The sequence below is a fragment of the Neophocaena asiaeorientalis genome, unplaced genomic scaffold (assembly GCF_003031525.2).
Source record: "Neophocaena asiaeorientalis asiaeorientalis breed wild unplaced genomic scaffold, Neophocaena_asiaeorientalis_V1.1 scaffold20, whole genome shotgun sequence".
In the NCBI taxonomy this organism is placed as follows: domain Eukaryota; kingdom Metazoa; phylum Chordata; class Mammalia; order Artiodactyla; family Phocoenidae; genus Neophocaena; species Neophocaena asiaeorientalis.
This window is the reverse complement of record NW_020173387.1, coordinates 467,875-484,820: the sequence shown is the minus strand read 5'-3', so window position 1 is coordinate 484,820 and position 16,946 is coordinate 467,875. Positions and strand designations below refer to the sequence as shown.

The 16,946-nt window shown below is 42.6% G+C and overlaps 1 non-coding gene and 1 pseudogene across 1 annotated transcript; both read left to right on the top strand.

Moving 5' to 3' along the window:
- The first annotated feature begins 317 nt into the window (after positions 1-317).
- Positions 318-1,372, top strand: LOC112400721 (ferritin light chain pseudogene; annotated as a pseudogene).
- A 9,515-nt stretch (positions 1,373-10,887) lies between these two features.
- Positions 10,888-11,035, top strand: LOC112400728 (small nucleolar RNA SNORA12). Its single transcript, XR_003003464.1, has one exon. It is a non-coding gene; the product is annotated as a small nucleolar RNA SNORA12 (small nucleolar RNA).
- The last annotated feature ends 5,911 nt before the right edge of the window (positions 11,036-16,946 follow it).

The window sequence follows — 16,946 nt, the reverse complement described above, 5'->3', positions numbered from 1 at the left end:
AACCAAAGATGAAAAGGGAAGCATCCAAAGGGTAAGAACTGCAATGGATTGAAATCCACCACGTACGTTTAAATCCATGAGTTCCTAATACTACCAAAAGAAAAAAGTCCCAAACAAACCCAAAACCTCAGTTGTCTGCATTGGAAAATTCAAGGGAACAAATGCATTATTTTGAAAACTGGGAACTGGAGGGAAAGAATTAAGCATGTATCTTACCTTTCCTCTACAAACTGTACCTCTGGGTGACCAAATAATAAGGAAGGAGACAAAAAAAAAAAATAATAAGGAAGGAGAAGTGTATCATTGTAGAATGAGTAATGAAGAAGGTAATGAAAAAAGCAATGAATGAGACTAGCCATATATTATAATGCCAAGTGAATGACTGGATCTAGACATTGAGCATCAACAGCTGCTAACATGACAAAAACACAATCCCAAATGTTATATGCTCCTGATAGAGGTACATGCACCACCTATGAAGCAGTTTGCCAAGTAAATAGAACCTGTCTGTGACCACACCTCTTGATCCAAGACCAATTTACGGGAAATACAGAAGGGATAAAGGAGTATGCTAACGGCACAGGGATGCAATCAACAAAATCCAAATTGTGGGGCGCTCTATAGGACAAACCCAGTTTGTACAATCAAAAAATTGAAAGAGGCAGTGCGCTGGGCACTCCCGCGGCTCCGTCTCCTGCTACAGCGGTGTGTGGACAGAACAGACCCAGGGGCGCCCCTCGCTCCCGCCTCTGACCACCTCCAACCTGTGTTCCACTCGCAACCTTCGGAACCAGCCGCTCAGCTGTCCTCGGCCACCGGGACCGCCAACACCATATTTTGAGCTTAACTCCGTATTAGCGATCCACCACGAGCTCCCAGATTCGTCAGAATGATTCCACCGAGGTGGAGGCGGCCGTCAACCTACTGGTCAACATGCATCTGCCGGCCTCCCGCACCTACCTCTCTCTGGGCTCCTATTTCCACCACCACGACGCGACTCTGGAGGGCCTGGGCCACTTTTTCCGCGAAGTGCCCGAGGGGAAGCATGAGGACGCCCAGCGCGGCAGCCGCGCCCTCTTCTAGGATGTGCAGAAGCGTCTCAGGATGAGTGGGGTGAAACCCAGGACGCTGGGGAAGCCGTCGTGCTCGCGGAGAACCTGAACCAGGCCCTTGTAGACCTGCACGCCCTGGGCTCTGCCCGCGCAGAACCCCGCCTGTGTGACTTCCCGGAGAACCGCCTCCTAGATGAGCAGGTGAAACTCATCCAGAAGGTGGGAACTCATCCCACCTGACCAACCTCCGCAGGCCGGCTGGTCCCCAGGGGGGGCTGGGCGAGGCCCTCGTCGAAAGGCTCACCCTCCAGCACGAGTAGGAGCGTCCGGAGCCCAGTGGCCTTTGAGGAGCCCCTCTGGCGTCAGGGCTTCTGCTTGAAGCCCCGCTCTGCAGCCACTAGGCAGCTTTTAATCACCCTGGAGCTCTCTCCCAAGCCTTGGACCAAATGGAAACAATAAAGCTTTTTGCAGAAAAAAAAAATGGAAAGAAACCATATCTAGAAGACATAGAAATCAATTGAAATATAGACTATATTATTAGGATCCTAATTCAAAACACTGTAAAAAAATTACAAGGTTTATGAAACAACTAGAAATTTGAACAGTTTCTGGATGCTATAAAAGAATCATTATTAATTTGTTTAGGTATGAAAATGATATTGTGTTCATGTTTTAAAAAGCTTTATTTTAGAAATATACACTAAAGTATTTGCAGATGAAATATATCATGTGGGTGTGAGGAGTGGATAGGACTCTAGATGAGTAGTTCTCAACTGGGTGCAATTTTGCCCCCCAAGGTACATTTAGGATGTCTGGAGACATTTTTGGTTGTCGCGTCATGCGGGGTGCTGCTCCAGGCATGTAGTGGGTGGAGGCCATGGTTGCTGCTAAACATCCTACAATGCACAAGAACAGCCCTCCACTGTGGGGGAATAGCTCTGCCCTGGCACCCTGATGACCTTGAACCTCTCCGTGTAGTTCACACCGGTAAAGACTTGAACTGCAGCTCATCTGAGTGTTGGCAGAATGCCCTGTGATCTTCCTGGAACATGAGAGATGGGAGGCCTGTTAGGAGCCGCTCTGAGCCCATCTCCCACTCCCTCCCTACGTCCTCTGAGAGGCTGTCATGAGAGTTTCTAATGCCTCCTCGGTTCTATTGACTATGGAGCTTCCTGCCCTGCCCTCCTCACTGTAGAGCTGAAGAGTAGAAAACCAGTTAGTTGCCATTTACAATGGGCTCCTCATCAATGGGAGTTGAGGTCATCTGGCCTCTTTTGTTTCCATGTTGTCCTTTTCGATATGTGCGACAAGGACTACAGGAAGCTGGCTACATTTCTTTCACGTCTACGCAAGTAATAAACTGGGGGCTTCCCTGGTGGCGCAGTGGTTAAGAATCCGCCTGCTAACGCAGGAGACATGGGTTCGAACCCTGGCCCAGGAAGATCTCACATGCCGTGGAGCAACTAAGTCTGTGCACCACAACTACTGAGCCTGCACTCTAGAGCTCTTGTGCCACAACTACTGAGCCCATGTGCTACAACTACTGAAGCCCACGTGCCTAGAGCCCATGCTCCTCAACAAGAGAAGCCACTGCAATGAGAAGCCCACGCACCGCAACCAGGCAAAGCCCGCGAGCAGCAATAAACCCAACGCAGCCAAAAATTTAAAACTTAAAAATTAAAAAAAAACTGTCTGAAACCAAAAGCAACTCAACGTACTTTTACCAGTCAAATCAGTCAGACCTTGGCTAGGGTCTTGCTTTGTCTTGTGTGTGGACTGGACACATGTAACAAATAATTATCCAGCCCAAAATGTCCATGGCAATGTTGAAAAGCTCTAGATGAAACAATATTATTGGTCATGAGTTGATCATTGTTGACGCTAGGTGATGCGTACATGAACAGCACAAATGGGAAGGAACTGTTTTGTCTAATTTTGCGTGTGTTTGAATCTCTCCATAATAAAAGTATTTTTTGAAAAGATAAAAATTGGTCACTGCTTTCTTAGCTGTCTAGAACTTTAAATGCCTATACTGAGGCAATGTGTATAAATGCACAAACTTTGCCGTCAGACTTCTAGCTCCACTGCTAAATTACAAACTGTGTGTTCTTCAGCAAATTACTCGGCATCTTTCGGCCTCAGTTTCCTCACCATAAAATAAGGCTAATGATGTCCCTGAGGATTTTGTACAGAATAAATATGTGTTTAGCTGAGTGCCTTAAATAAATACCTTTATTAGACTTTCTTCCTTTGTTCTTTTTGTCTGCTACTTTTCAATACAGAAACGCAAGGAGCCCTTCTTGTCATCTGGACAAGAAATTTTGACCCAGTCAACTTCTTTTCATATTACTCCCTGGAAAATGTAGATGGCCTGGTACGTTTGGTTCCAAGGGTTTAAAACAGCAAACCCTGGAGGGATCCAGGGAATGAGGGGTGAGAAGAAACATGTGTAGTTAACTCAGTAGTTTTCAATCCAGGGTGATTTAGCCCCACAGGGGATATTTAACAATGTCTAGGGACATTTTTGGTTGTCACAACCTGGGTAGAGGGGTGCTACTGGCATCTACTGGTTAGAGACCAGGGATGCTGCTAAATATCCTACTATAGGCGCAGGATTGCTCCCCGCAATAAAGAATTATCTGGCCCCAAATACCAGTAGTACCAAGGCTGAGAAACCCTGGGCTAATGTGACTAAAACTCCTAGATGAAGCTTTTCCTAGATAATTAACTTTGCCTTTCTTTGTTCTTCTTAACCGACGCATACAGGTTATTAAAGGCATGCTCAGGAGAAATCATTCAAAATGTGATTACTCTATCTCTGTGGCCGTAATTTGTTATTCATTTCTTTATGAGAAAAAAATCTGAGTAGTGTTCTGATTTTTTTGCTGTTGAGTTTCAAACAGCAAACTTGAAGCATGCACTGATTACCTTTTTAATTAATACACTGTGAAGGCAGAGCATCACTTCGTTAACTACTGGGAAGGATGTACCATCTCCCAACAGCTTGGTAGTCTTTATTCCCAACTGTTATGCCAATGGGGGAGGATTGGGATGAAGAGGTTTCAGACACTGCTCCCCAAACAGATACATTTCTCTTGTTAAAATTGCCCAGCTGGGCTTACCTGGTGGCGCAGTGGTTGAGAGTCCGCCTGCCGATGCAGGCGACACGGGTTCGTGCCCCGGTCCGGGAAGATCCCACATGCCGCGGAGCGGCTGGACCCGTGAGCCATGGCCGCTGAGCCTGCGTGTCCAGTGCCTGTGCTCCGCAACGGGAGAGGCCACAACAGTGAGAGGCCCACGTACCACACACACAAAAAAAATTGCCCAGCTAAGGGGGCTTCCCTGGTGGCGCAGTGGTTAAGAATCGCCTGCCAATGCAGGGGACACAGGTTTGATCCCTGGCCTGGGAAGCTCCCACATGCCGTGGAGCAACTAAGCTCGTGTGCCACAACTATTGAGCCCACGTGCCACAACTCCTGAAGCCCGTGAAGCTAGAGCCTGTGCTCTGCAACAAGAGAAGCCACCACAATGAGAAGCCCGTGCACCGCAACGAAGAGTAGCCCCCGCTCGCCACAACCAGAGAAAAGCCCACGCGCAGCAACAAAGACCCAATGCAGCCAAAAATAAAATAAATTTTAAAAAATAAATTAATTAAAAAAAAATTGCCCAGCTAGGTTTAGATGACCCCTGCCTAGCATGTCATTATTAAATAGAAAACATGGTGGGTAATTCCCCTCTCCCCTCCATCCCTTCTAAAGTCAGGATACTTGAGGTCAAGACCATAGTACCACAGGCACTGAAGGAAAGAGTCAGGTAAATGGTGGTAACTGTGTATTCAACTGGCAAACAATGGTAAGGCTGCTTCTGTGAGATGTGTTGTGTGTTGGGGTGTGGGGAGCGAAGAGTGGAGTAAAAATGTTTAAGGTAAAAAGTGGGGGGAAATCTGTACACGTGGTGGAATGGCTTAAGCATCTATGATGTGGTTCCTATTTCCTGATTTCTCCCTCACCCCACCCCATGTGTTCTATGAAAACTGCCCCACTCCACAGCCCAGGGAACTGGGTTAGGACACCCAATTAAGAGAGCCAAGCCATGGCCTACTCAGTGGTTTCTGAGATCCTCAGATTCCCTCTTTCAGGAATTAGAACTAAGAGGTGGAGATTGGGGACTTCCCTGGTGGTCCAGTGGTTAAGACTCTGCACTTCCACTGCAGGGGGCTCAGGTTCAATCCCTGGTCTAAGATCCCGCATGCCACACTGAGCAGCCAAAAAAAAAAAAAGTGGACACTAAGTGGGTCAGGAGCTGAGCTGTGGGCAGAGCAGCAGAGTAAATATGTCCACAGACGACCCCTCCTGACAGCTTCTCAAGCTGCCCTAGTTCCTGTCCTTGCTAAGGCCTGCTTTTCAGCTTTCTGTGGTTTCTATTAAAGAGCCCTTTGCATTCCTCCCTACTGAAAAAGCTAGCTTAGTGGGTGATGTTCCTTACAATCCAACCATCTATGTCTGAGACAGATGTGTCCACATCAGCACCAAGAAATGAGACTAACATGAGAAATGAAGCTGACAGCTGTCTAACACTGAAAGGCCACTTAGCAGTCATTTGAGCTTCATGCCTAGGAGGGTCAAGGGACGACACTCGGCCCCAGAGACCAGCTCCCAGTAAATTCCCTGTCTCAGAAATCCTATAAGCAGTTCTAGATATACCACATTTTTGATACTTTCATATACAGTCTTATAACTCATTTTGTGTTATTATATTGAATTATTATTGATCTCATCATGTGACCTAATCCTCATCTGTAACCTTGATACCTATCTCTCATTTTGTCAATTAATTCACCAACCAGACTTGGGAAGATCAGTTCATATCCCAAGGGTCTGTCCACTTTCTCACAGCATCCTCAACCCATTCAGACTGACTTCTGCCTCCACCACTCCACTAAAACTGAGTTATGTTTCCATGTGTTTCTTAGATGCACAGAAGGATCCTTTACAGTAGTGGTTCTTGCTTAGGAGAGATTTTGTGCCCCCCCCCGCCCCAAGGTGATTTTTCAGTGTCTGTTTTGATTGTCACAAGTGGGAGGGTGCTACTGGCATCTGGTGGGTAGAGACCAGGGATGGTGCTATACATCCTAAAATGCACAGGAAAACCACACACAACAAAGAATTATCCATCCCCAAATGTCAAAAATGCCAAAGTTGAGAGACCTTGTTTTAGGGCAAAGATGGGTCTTTGAGAGGTATAGTACAATTCAAAATGGGCAAAGACTTTGAGTAGACATTTCTCCAAAGAAGATATACAAATGGCTAATGAGCACATTAAAAAATGCTCAGCATCATTAGCCAATAGGGAAATGCAAATCAAAACCACAGTGAGATACCACTTCACACCCACTATAATGGCTATAATTTTCTTAACGGAAAATAACAAGTATTGGTGAGTATATGGAGAAATTGGAACCCTCACACATTGCTGGTGGGAATGTAAAATAGTGCAGCCTCTTTGGAAAACAGATTGAAAGTTCCTCAAAAAGTTAAAAGTAGAGTTACCATTTGAGCTAGCAATTCCACTCCTAGGTATATACCCAAGAGAATTGAAAACATGTCCACAAAAAAACTTGTATTCGAATGTCATAGCAGCATTATTCACAATAACCAAGAAGTGAAAACAACCCAAATGTCCATTGACTGATGAATAGAGAAACAAATGGTTGTATATCCATACAATGGAATATTATTTGGCCACAAAAACAGAATGGAGTACCGATACATGCTACAACATGACTGAACCTTGAAAACAGATGCTAATGGGACTTCCTTGGTGGTGCAGTGGTTAAGAATCCACCTGCCAATGCAGGGGACACGGGGTCGATCCCTGGTCTGGGAAGATCCCACATGCTGCGGAGCAGCTAAGCCCAGGCACCACAACAACAGAGCCTGCCCTCTAGACCCCGTGAGTCACAACTACTAAGCCCATGCGCCACAATTACTGAAGCCCACCTGCCTAGAGCCCGTGCTCTGCAACAAGAGAAGCCACCACAATGAGAAGCTGCGCAACGCAGCAAAGAATAGCCCCTGCTCGCCGCACATAGAGAAAGCCCGCGTGCAGCAACAAAGACCCAACGCAGCGAAAAATAAAATATAATAAAATAAATTAAAAAAAAGAAAACGTATGCTAAGTGAAAGAAGTCAGACACACACAAAAAACCACATATTGTATGATTTCATTTATATGAAATTTCCGGAATAGGTAAATCCATAGGACAGAAAGTAGATGAATGGCTGCCTTGTGCTGGGGATATTAGGAGGGAACAGAAAGTGACTGCTAATGCGTACGGAATTTCTTTTGGGGGATGATGAAAGTGTTCTAAAATTAAATTGTGTTGATGCTTACATAACCCTGTGAATATACTAAAAAAATTGACATATATACTTTATTTTTTAAAATTTTATTGAAGTACAGTTGATTTACAATGTTGTGTTAGTTTCAGGTGCACAGCTTGACATATACTTTATTTTTTATTTATTTATTTTATTTTTGGCTGCGTTGGGTCTTTGTTGCTGCGCGCGGGCTTTCTCTAGTTGTGGTGAGCAGGGTCTACTCTTTGTTGCGGTGCACGGGCTTCTCATTGTGGTGGCTTCTCTTGTTGTGGAGCATGGGCTCTAGGCACGTGGGCTTCAGTAGTTGTGGCTTGCGGGCTCTAGAGTGTAGGCTCAGTAATTGTGGCTCACGGGCTTAGCTGCTCCGCGGCATGTGGAATCTTCCCAGACCAGGGATCGACCCTGTGTCCCCTGCACTGGCGGGGGGATTCTTAACCACTGCACCACCAGGGAAGCCCGACTTACATATATTAAAATGTGAATTATATCTGTAAAAGAATGTCTTTCAATCTGCTGAGTGCCTACTCCACAGTAGGTGCTCATTAAATAAGGCAGTACACCTGAGGCATGGAAGACAAAAAGATTTCTTTCCTGCTCTGATTACTAATATATTAACATTTTATGCCCAAAAAGTAACGGTAGTTATTCTCTTAAATAACCTCAAAGTTAAGCAACCTGCAGAATTAGTCAATGCTCTCCGTTTCCCCTAAGAGTCCTAAGAGCACTCTGAATGATTCAGAGTAAGTAGGTAAGCTACTCTTGGGAATGCCTGGATACTTTTGCTCCCACCAGTTGAGTCATAAGTTTTCCAAGAGTTAGCTGAACTTTTCCCCAAATCTGTTTATGCCCATTTTACTTGTGATTGTAACGATATGATTTAATTAACTGTTATGTAAATTGATAAAATTATGGGAAACAAGTTTTTTTAAAAGAAACTAAATTGTTTTAGAAAGAAAAGATACAGTCATGTGACTTTTTAAAATTGCTGTTGAATTAGGTGCAAACAACACTATAAAAGATAGGGGACAAAACACCCCCAAATCTAGGATTCTATACTCAGAGTATTTTGAAACTATCTTGAGTTTTCACTTCATTTAGAATTAATAAAATTTGGAAATCAGAGACATTGCATATATGTATGCCTAATGAAAAAGAAAACACAGAACTCTAATCAGTGGACCAATTAAAGGATTGACAAATTATAATATTTATTTTAAATTTAAATATAATGTTTAATGTATGTAGTTATCATTTTTTAAAACATGTCTCCCTTATAACCATTTTATTTTTCAATGAATTGACCTACTGGTCTGCATTGTATAGGATAAGAAGAATTCTATACTCCCTGGTGATTATAACTCTCCACTACCTTGTATAATGGAGAAAGCCCTACAAAACTCTTTTTATTTTTTTTCAAAACTCTTATTAGATTTCCCTTGTGGCGCAGTGGTTAAGAATCCGCCTGCCAATGCAGGGGACACGGGGTCCTGGTCCGGGAAGGTCCTACATGCCGCGGAGCAACTAAGCCTGTGCTCCACAACTACTGAGCCCATGCGCCGCAACTACTGAAGCCCGAGCGCCTAGACCCCGTGCTCCGCAACAAGAGAAGCCACTGCAATGAGAAGCCTCCCTGGTGGTCCAGTGGTTAAGACTCCGGGCTTCCACTGCAGGGGGCACGGATTCGATCTCTGGTCGGGGAACTAAGATCCCGCATGCCACACGCCGCCGAAAAGACAAAAAAGAAAAAGAGTGGTAGTCCCATGGAAAAGAATTTATGGGACAGATTTGTGTTCAAGTCTTACCCATCTCTCTTGGAGGCTGATCCAGCTCTGCCCATCTCTGGGGAAGCTGAGGAAGAGTTGTAGAGGGTGAGTCTGCCATCTCTCTAAGCAGGTCCCACCTGGTCCCACAAACCTATAGCAACCCTAGGAGTCTGGCAGGATTTGAGGTGGAGAGCCTTGTAAACAGTGAGCACATCTTTGTTGCTGGTGTTAATGATAATATGAATTCAGAGGCTGGAGTCAAAAAATTTTTAACATCTTTATTGGAGTATAATTACTTTACAATGGTGTGTTAGTTTCTGCTTTTGGAGTCAAATTGAAGTTCGTTCACCCAACACTGATCTGTGTCTCAAAGGCTGGGATGAAACTCATTCACTCTCCTAGATGACCTTAGAGATGACCTTAGATGGATAAACTCAGGACGCTCCCTGGGCAAAGAGGGTATAGAATAAATAGCGATTTAAACTCCTTTCACTCATTCAACAAACATTTACTAAGCATCTACAGTATGTCAGGAGCCAAGTATCTAAGGTGAATGTGATAGTCTTCACTCTCAAAGAATATATAGAGTAAAAAATATATATGTAGGGCAAACTCTTAAAGATTAATTTTTTGTAAATATGATGGTACTGTTAAAAATTCTAATCATACTGGTCTTTGCTTTCAAAAGAATTATCATTTACATGCTTCTGTACTTTTTATTTCTGTCTTAAGGAATAAGGAAAACAGATTTGAAACAGGTATTTTTCCTTTTTGTCCTGGGCCATACTTTCCAATACTTTCCAATTTTTAAAATTCCTTTTCTCCTTCTGCGTGTGTGTGTGTGTGTGTGTGTGTGTGTGTGAGAGAGAGAGAGAGAGAGAGAGAGGAAGAAAGAGAGGGAGAGAGAGAGGATTTGTAGTTCATGGAAAGACAAAGAGAACTTTTCAAATGTCCTAATACCTGGGGTGAGATTGAAATAAAGAGTATGTTTTCACATAATGAGGGCTCATTGTAAGAATGGGGCAAGATTAATTTTATGCCAGTTCTTGTATACGCTTTACTTCATGGTATTTGAGAGTTGGCTCCAAGTCCCTTAGAATAAAGGACAAAAATAAGAGAAACCAGTAAGATGCCTTTTCTCCCCATAGTTCCCAGCACTGGAAAGACCAAGGGAACCCCAGGTTTCACACACTCCCAAGTCCAGCCTCTTATTCCCATCTTTTTGCATGCTAATTGAGCCATTTTTGTGAGCCTGTGAGAGTTCTCAGATGCTTGATGGTCAAGGCTTGCTTTAGAGGACCACAGTGGGTGAGGCTCTACAGTTTAGGCAGAGACATTAGTGTCTTCTACAGACTTGGATTCAGTTGTATCGGGAATGGAGCATGTGCTCCACCTGTCAATTTTCAGACTAAGAACCATCCGCCGAGCAGCCTATGGTAGTGATGACACACCTGCTAATTGGTTTCAGAGGACACGTGACCTTGGATTAATCTACCATACAGTTTCCAAAGGAGACAAAGACTGTTGAGTTAGCTGAAGGCTGTGCAAATAAATGCCTGTTCCTGTAATATTAGAATTCATGTGCAGGAATTACAGAGGAATGAGAAGAAAAAGGCCTAATTGCTTTTTGGAACAAAAAGTAAAAATGTAATATCTACTTTCCCTTTAAGTGGCTTTAAAAAATGCTCAGATAGTTGTGGTGGTTTTCTTTTTGGCACATTTATTAAGTTTTCAAATGGTCCTGACTCTGCCACAGATATCATACAGGAGCTGGCAATGACTTCATGACAAAGAGATCTCTTTCTAGCCTTTCCTGAACCAGAGATTGGCTCCCACAAGTGGCAGGGAAAAAAATGCTCAGATATCTAAACTTCAGAAATTTGGAGGGTTCTAATTGTTTAATTTCCTCCAAATAAAGACTAAATAGTCAACATACACTTATATTGTTTCTATTAATTTTTCTTTCTTCTCTTATGACCCATGCACTATAAATTTCCTTTAGAGAACATAAGGAATTGACAAGTCATATTCTTTGAAACTTACTGCTAAATTGAGGAATTGAGTTTTATTTTTGCTAAAAAAGGCATTGAAATTTGGTATGATCAAACAAAGCAAGTTATAAGAAACCACCTTAGCTAAAGATTTAGGAATGCAAGTGCCATTCTTCTCTAAAGAAATCGAAATTCTCTTCTCTCTCCTGTTACCCAGAACCTGTACCTGGCAAATGTGCTCAACATAATATTTAGGGACTGATGGACCCAACCCATGACTGGTGCTGTGGGAAGGCAGCTGTCCCTTCTGAAGAAGCTGGCAGATTTCATTCCCAAATCCTCAGGCTGGATAGCACTCCCCACCCCCACCCCTTATCTGGACACTGCAGGTACAGAATATTCCATCATTGCAGAAAGTTCTATTGGATAACGTTGCTTTAAGCCATAATGTCTCTTTAATTTAATTTATTTTATTTTATTTATTTATTTGGTTGCACCGGGTCTTAGTTGCAGCACGTGGGATCTTCGTTGCCACGTGCAGGATCTTTAGTTGTGGCATGCAAACTCTTAGTTGCAACATGTGGGATCTAGTTCCCTGACCAAGGATCAAACCCAGATCCCCTGCATTGGGAGCACGGAGTCTTAGCCACTGGACCACCAGGGAAATTTCCATAATATCTCTTTTAGATACATCTCTTTCAGCACTCCCCACTCCCACCCGAGTGCCCAGAAAACATCTTCCTCACAAACAGGAAGCCCTTATCTCATCATGAAGGCTTTGCAGCAAAGACTGGTAAAGGAAAAAGAAGAAAGGAGAGCGTTTTCTTTTTAATCCATGAATTCTTTGTAGAAAATCAGAGTCTGCTCCAATGGGTGGCATCCTGAAAGAGCTGTCTTTGTCTACCAATCAACAGATTTTCATGGAACCCCTACTATGTGCCAACCTCTGTGAGGGGCCCACAGGAGCACTCCCACCAGGGAGACCTGGGATATAGTGGAAGAAGCAAGGGCTTTGGAACTAGATCTTGAGCTAGTAAAAATTTCAGCATGAGGGACTTCCCTGGTGGACCAGTGGTTAAGAATCTGCCTTCCAATGCAGGATACGTGGGTTCGATCCCTGGTCAGGGAACTAAGATCCCACATGCCATGGAGCAACTAAGCCTGCAAGCCGCAACTACTGAGCCTGCGTGCTCTAGAGCCTGTGTGTCACAACTAGAGAGAAGCCCGTGAGCTGCAACGAAGAGCCTGCGTGCAGCAACAAAGTATCCCGCATGCTGCAACAAAGATCCCATGTGCCTCAACTAAGACCTGACGCAGACAAATAAATAAATAAATAAATATTAATTTACAAAATCATAGTATAATTTTAAAAGAACTTTTCAGCGTGAGAGTATTTTATGCTACTGACTTACCAAAGGAAGAGAGGAAGGTAAATCAGTAGTGTAAAATGATTTTACATAGAATTTAGGAATAGCAGAAGTGCTGCTAGAAAGAACTAGGCTAACCACGTTATTTCCTACCAGGGCAATTTAGGGGATCCCGGTTTTAATGAATAAATAAAAATGATGTGTAATTATCATATCAATTGCTTACATCTAAATGAGTGCTTCTGGAGTTATTTGATGGTGCTTAAAAATTTTGGTCTCTGAAGTGTGTTTAATGCCTCCTTGACTCTTATCTATATTATTAATTTGCAGATCAAAGTTAACTTGGTGCTATGCAAATGAAGAAGCTTCACATGAATGAGATTTCACAGGAAAATTTTAAATCCTTATAACTTGTGACAGAACCGCAATATATTCTGAGGAAATGTGTCAACATATCTAAAAGAGACACTATGGCTTAAAGCAGCAATTATCCAATAGAACTTTCTGCAATGATGGAATATTCTGCATCTGCAGTGTCCAAATAAGGTAGCCACTAGCCACCTGTGACTACTGAGCGCTTGAAATGTGGCTAGTGCAAGTGAGGATCTAAACTTTACATTTTATTTAGTTTTAATTAATTAAAATTAAATTTAAACAGTCATATGTGGTTAGTGGCTACCTTATTTGATGGTGTAGGTTGAAAGAAAAAGTGAAACTGGATTCCAAGAATCTGAATTTCAGCCCTCTGCTTAACTACATTGGACAATTTACTTAACCTCTTTGAGCCTCAATTTTCACTTGAAAATGAGAATATAAATAATACCTACCTCATAGCATTTGGAGTAAGAGGAATTGAGATAATGTTCAGGCATTCTCCTATTATGAAAATAAGTGCCAATCAAGTACTAAAGTTAAATACATGGAAAGTGAATAACCAACTCTTTCAAATAAAGGGAGTTTCCATTCTTGGAGAGATTAAAAATACACTTGACCCTTGAACAACGGGTTTGAACTGTGCGGGTCCACTTACTATTTTCAACAGTAAATACTATAGTACTACACCATCCGTGGCTGGTTTCATCCTTGGATACGGAGGGCAGACTAAGTTATACTCAGAGTTTCAAATGCACGGAGGGTCGGCCCCCTAACCCTTGCACTGTTCAAGGGTCAACTGTATTATTAAATTCAAAACCTCACTGTTCAGATACAATATTTATTGACAATGCTTATAACTATTAGCTGGTAAGCAGCACCATTAGCAATAGCCTTAAATGGTCATGCGTCAGCTTGAGGGTATCAATGTATGGTGCCCAAAAGGGCTGGCAGTCAGAAAATTAAATTTACAGAAATTGAGGTCAGTTTCCGTATGAAAAGTACATTGAGAACTGAAAAGCATGATTAAAATGTTAATGCAATCATCTCTTTATTATTGTTACAATTAATAATAGAATTCGTCTTGCTTGCCCAAGGAGGTTAAATAAACCCATTCCATTTAACTGGGAGAAACTGAGGCTCAAATTAGCAGAATAGGCTAGTGGTTAGGAGTTTGAACACTTTCGTTGGCTATAATCACATGAAATAAGGCGTGTAAAGTACTTGGACAGGGCATGCCACCTACTAAGAACTAAAAATGTCAGCTATTATTAGGATAATAAGTGACGCTATTAGGAGATCCATGAGATTAGAAGCCTTTGGCTTTTTTTCGATTCACAAAAGGTATAGGAGTACAGAGTGATATTTGCAGATTGAATTCTACATAACTCTACGGAGAAAGATTAAATCAATTTTCCATATTTGGACCAGTCAAGAACTGAATCTAATTGTTTTGATACCACTTCAAATCTATTTTTGGAATGAGGCATGAATGAGTGAGTAAATGAATGAATGAATAAAATGCCTCCTGAGTCCCCCATTAACTCAATAAAATGAGTTGGTAAAACTCATGAGTCTTCAACATACAAATTTCTCCAAATCTGAGATAATATGGAGGCAAACAGGGAAGGGACCGATTGGGGGAAATGGTCTACCAGTCATGTAGCTCAAGTGCCTGGTGGATATGGACCCAGATACCTTTCTGAGCCATCTGACGCTTTAACCAGCCATCCCCACCCACTCCCAGGGGCATGGGAAAGTTTTGAAGGAGTGCTGGGATGGGAAGGAGCAGGGCCAAGTAAGTGTCTTAAGGCCTGAGAAACAAGTCTCCGGGGAGTGCTGTGAAACCAGCTTTTCTATGAAGCAGAGAGATTACATCAATCTCTTCTTCACATCATCTGGAATCCTTCTTACTATTTTGTCTCACCACCTAAACTTTTTCTGTCTAGAACTCTTTGGTTTAACAAGGCTCCACTAAAGTGCACATTCCCCTAGGCACCCCTCCCCCAAATAAAAGACCATAGAAGGTAGTATCACTTATATGATAGTTACAATGCAAGGAATTCAGAAATGCATGTTCTAATCAGGATTTTGTGACTTTTCTACTAGGAAAGTTTCTAATTCTACAGGATAATGAACATTTTGTTAAAATATTTCTCCGGCACCCTCAGGCTCCTACAGCATCATTCTTGGCGTTGAACTACCTGCATTTACTCATACTGATTTGACCTTATGAAAATTTTTTCTTTATTCTTTTAATTGAAGTATTGTTCATTTACAATGCTGTGCTAGTTTCAAATGTACAGCAAAGTGATTCAGTTATACACACGCATATATATATTCATTTTCAGATTCTTTTCCCTCATAGGTTATTACAAGATATTGAATATAGTTCCCTGTGCTATACAGTAGGTCCTTGTTGTTTATCTATTTTATATATAGTAGTGTGTATCTGTTTGACCTTTTTTTTAGGAAGAGAATTTGTTCCTGTCTTCTAACTCTGTCCAGGGTGCATGCATCCGCAGTCAGGGGATAAAGAACCATTAGCCACAGTTTTCTATTTTTATCACCTTAAGAAGGGAAAATATTTCTGTTAAGAAGGGATAATATTTCTCTCTCTCTCTCTTTTTTTTTTCTCTTTTGGCCACGCTGCACGGCTGTGGAATCCTATTTCCCCAACCAGGGCCTGAACCCGGGCCTTCGACAGTGAGAGCACAGAGTCCCAACCACTGGACCACCAGGGAATTCTCCACATTTCTCTTTTGAGTGTGATTCTATTAATTATCACAGGTCCAGCAAAGATACATAGGACTTAACTTTTTGAACCTACCCTGATAATCAAAGAGGCACAAATCAATAAGAAAGCGTGTACAATACCTTGCGCCAGAACTGCGGGGTGCGATGGTCCCTGGTGTCCTCTTCCATGGTGCAATCCTGGTGACCCACCATGTCTTCTCCTGACGTGCTTTCTCTCTTTTTTAGAGTCCTCTCTTCCCTTTGGAGTTCTTTTGGGGCACAAGGTGCAAGTTTTCTTTCTGAGGATTTACGGGAGCACTTTACCAAAAGTTAAGCTTAAAGATAAGCTCGGAGGAGCTAGTTGCGTCCCAGTGCTTGAATAAGCGGAGATGCAAGTTGCCAGGCGCTCTTGCTTTATTTACCAGAAGCCTCCTGTTGTCCCCTCCGGCTGCTGTTCATTGACGATTGCTGTGCTCTGGCCCGGCGCAACGATGGCCTGTTGCGTGGGGACAGGCAGGTTGTGGTGAAAAAGGCCATTGTTTAATCTACCCTGTCTCTCACTGGAGCTATGGCAACAAATTCTGTTGGTGAATTAACAATGTCATTGTGTGCTGGCTCAACTGATTATGCCGCTGGAATGACAAACATTTTCTCTCTTTTTTTCAACATAAAAAGTGGTCAAGACCTTAAAGTGTTAACATACAACTCAGCACTTTCTTTAAATATGAGAAGAAAGATAGAGAGAATGAATCTCTCAAACAGACTTTGATTCTAATAAATGTTTTATCTCTTTCAGGTAGCTATTCTAAGCACCATTGGCAGTGAATGTGTGCATTTTAACAATGTGGAATCTTCACAATTTTTGTTAAAGTCATTTCCCCTCAGATAATGCTGTATGTTAAAAGAACTCTTTAAATATGCATGTGCTTGGGGCTGTCTCTGAAAAAGATTCTTTTTCAATCTGGCTGCAGCAAAGTGCTATGGGAACTTTGCCTGCTGACTGTTAAAATGAGTGTCATAACTTAGTTCAGAAAAACTGCTATCTAAATTCACCTAAGCCACGTAAAGATTTCCTATGTCCCATCCTGGCAGGAAAACTCTTAATTGCTTGCTTACATATTCCATCTTCCGGACGGTAAAACTTGCTCTGATCAGCTGAAGGATCCTTTCAAGCTTTCCGTCTGTCCATCCATCCATCCATCCCGCGCTTTCTCTGATCCGGTGCTGTATGGTTGCAGGGAAAGCTCTGTCAGTGAATTTGCTGCTGGTTTCCTAGCGTGGTTGT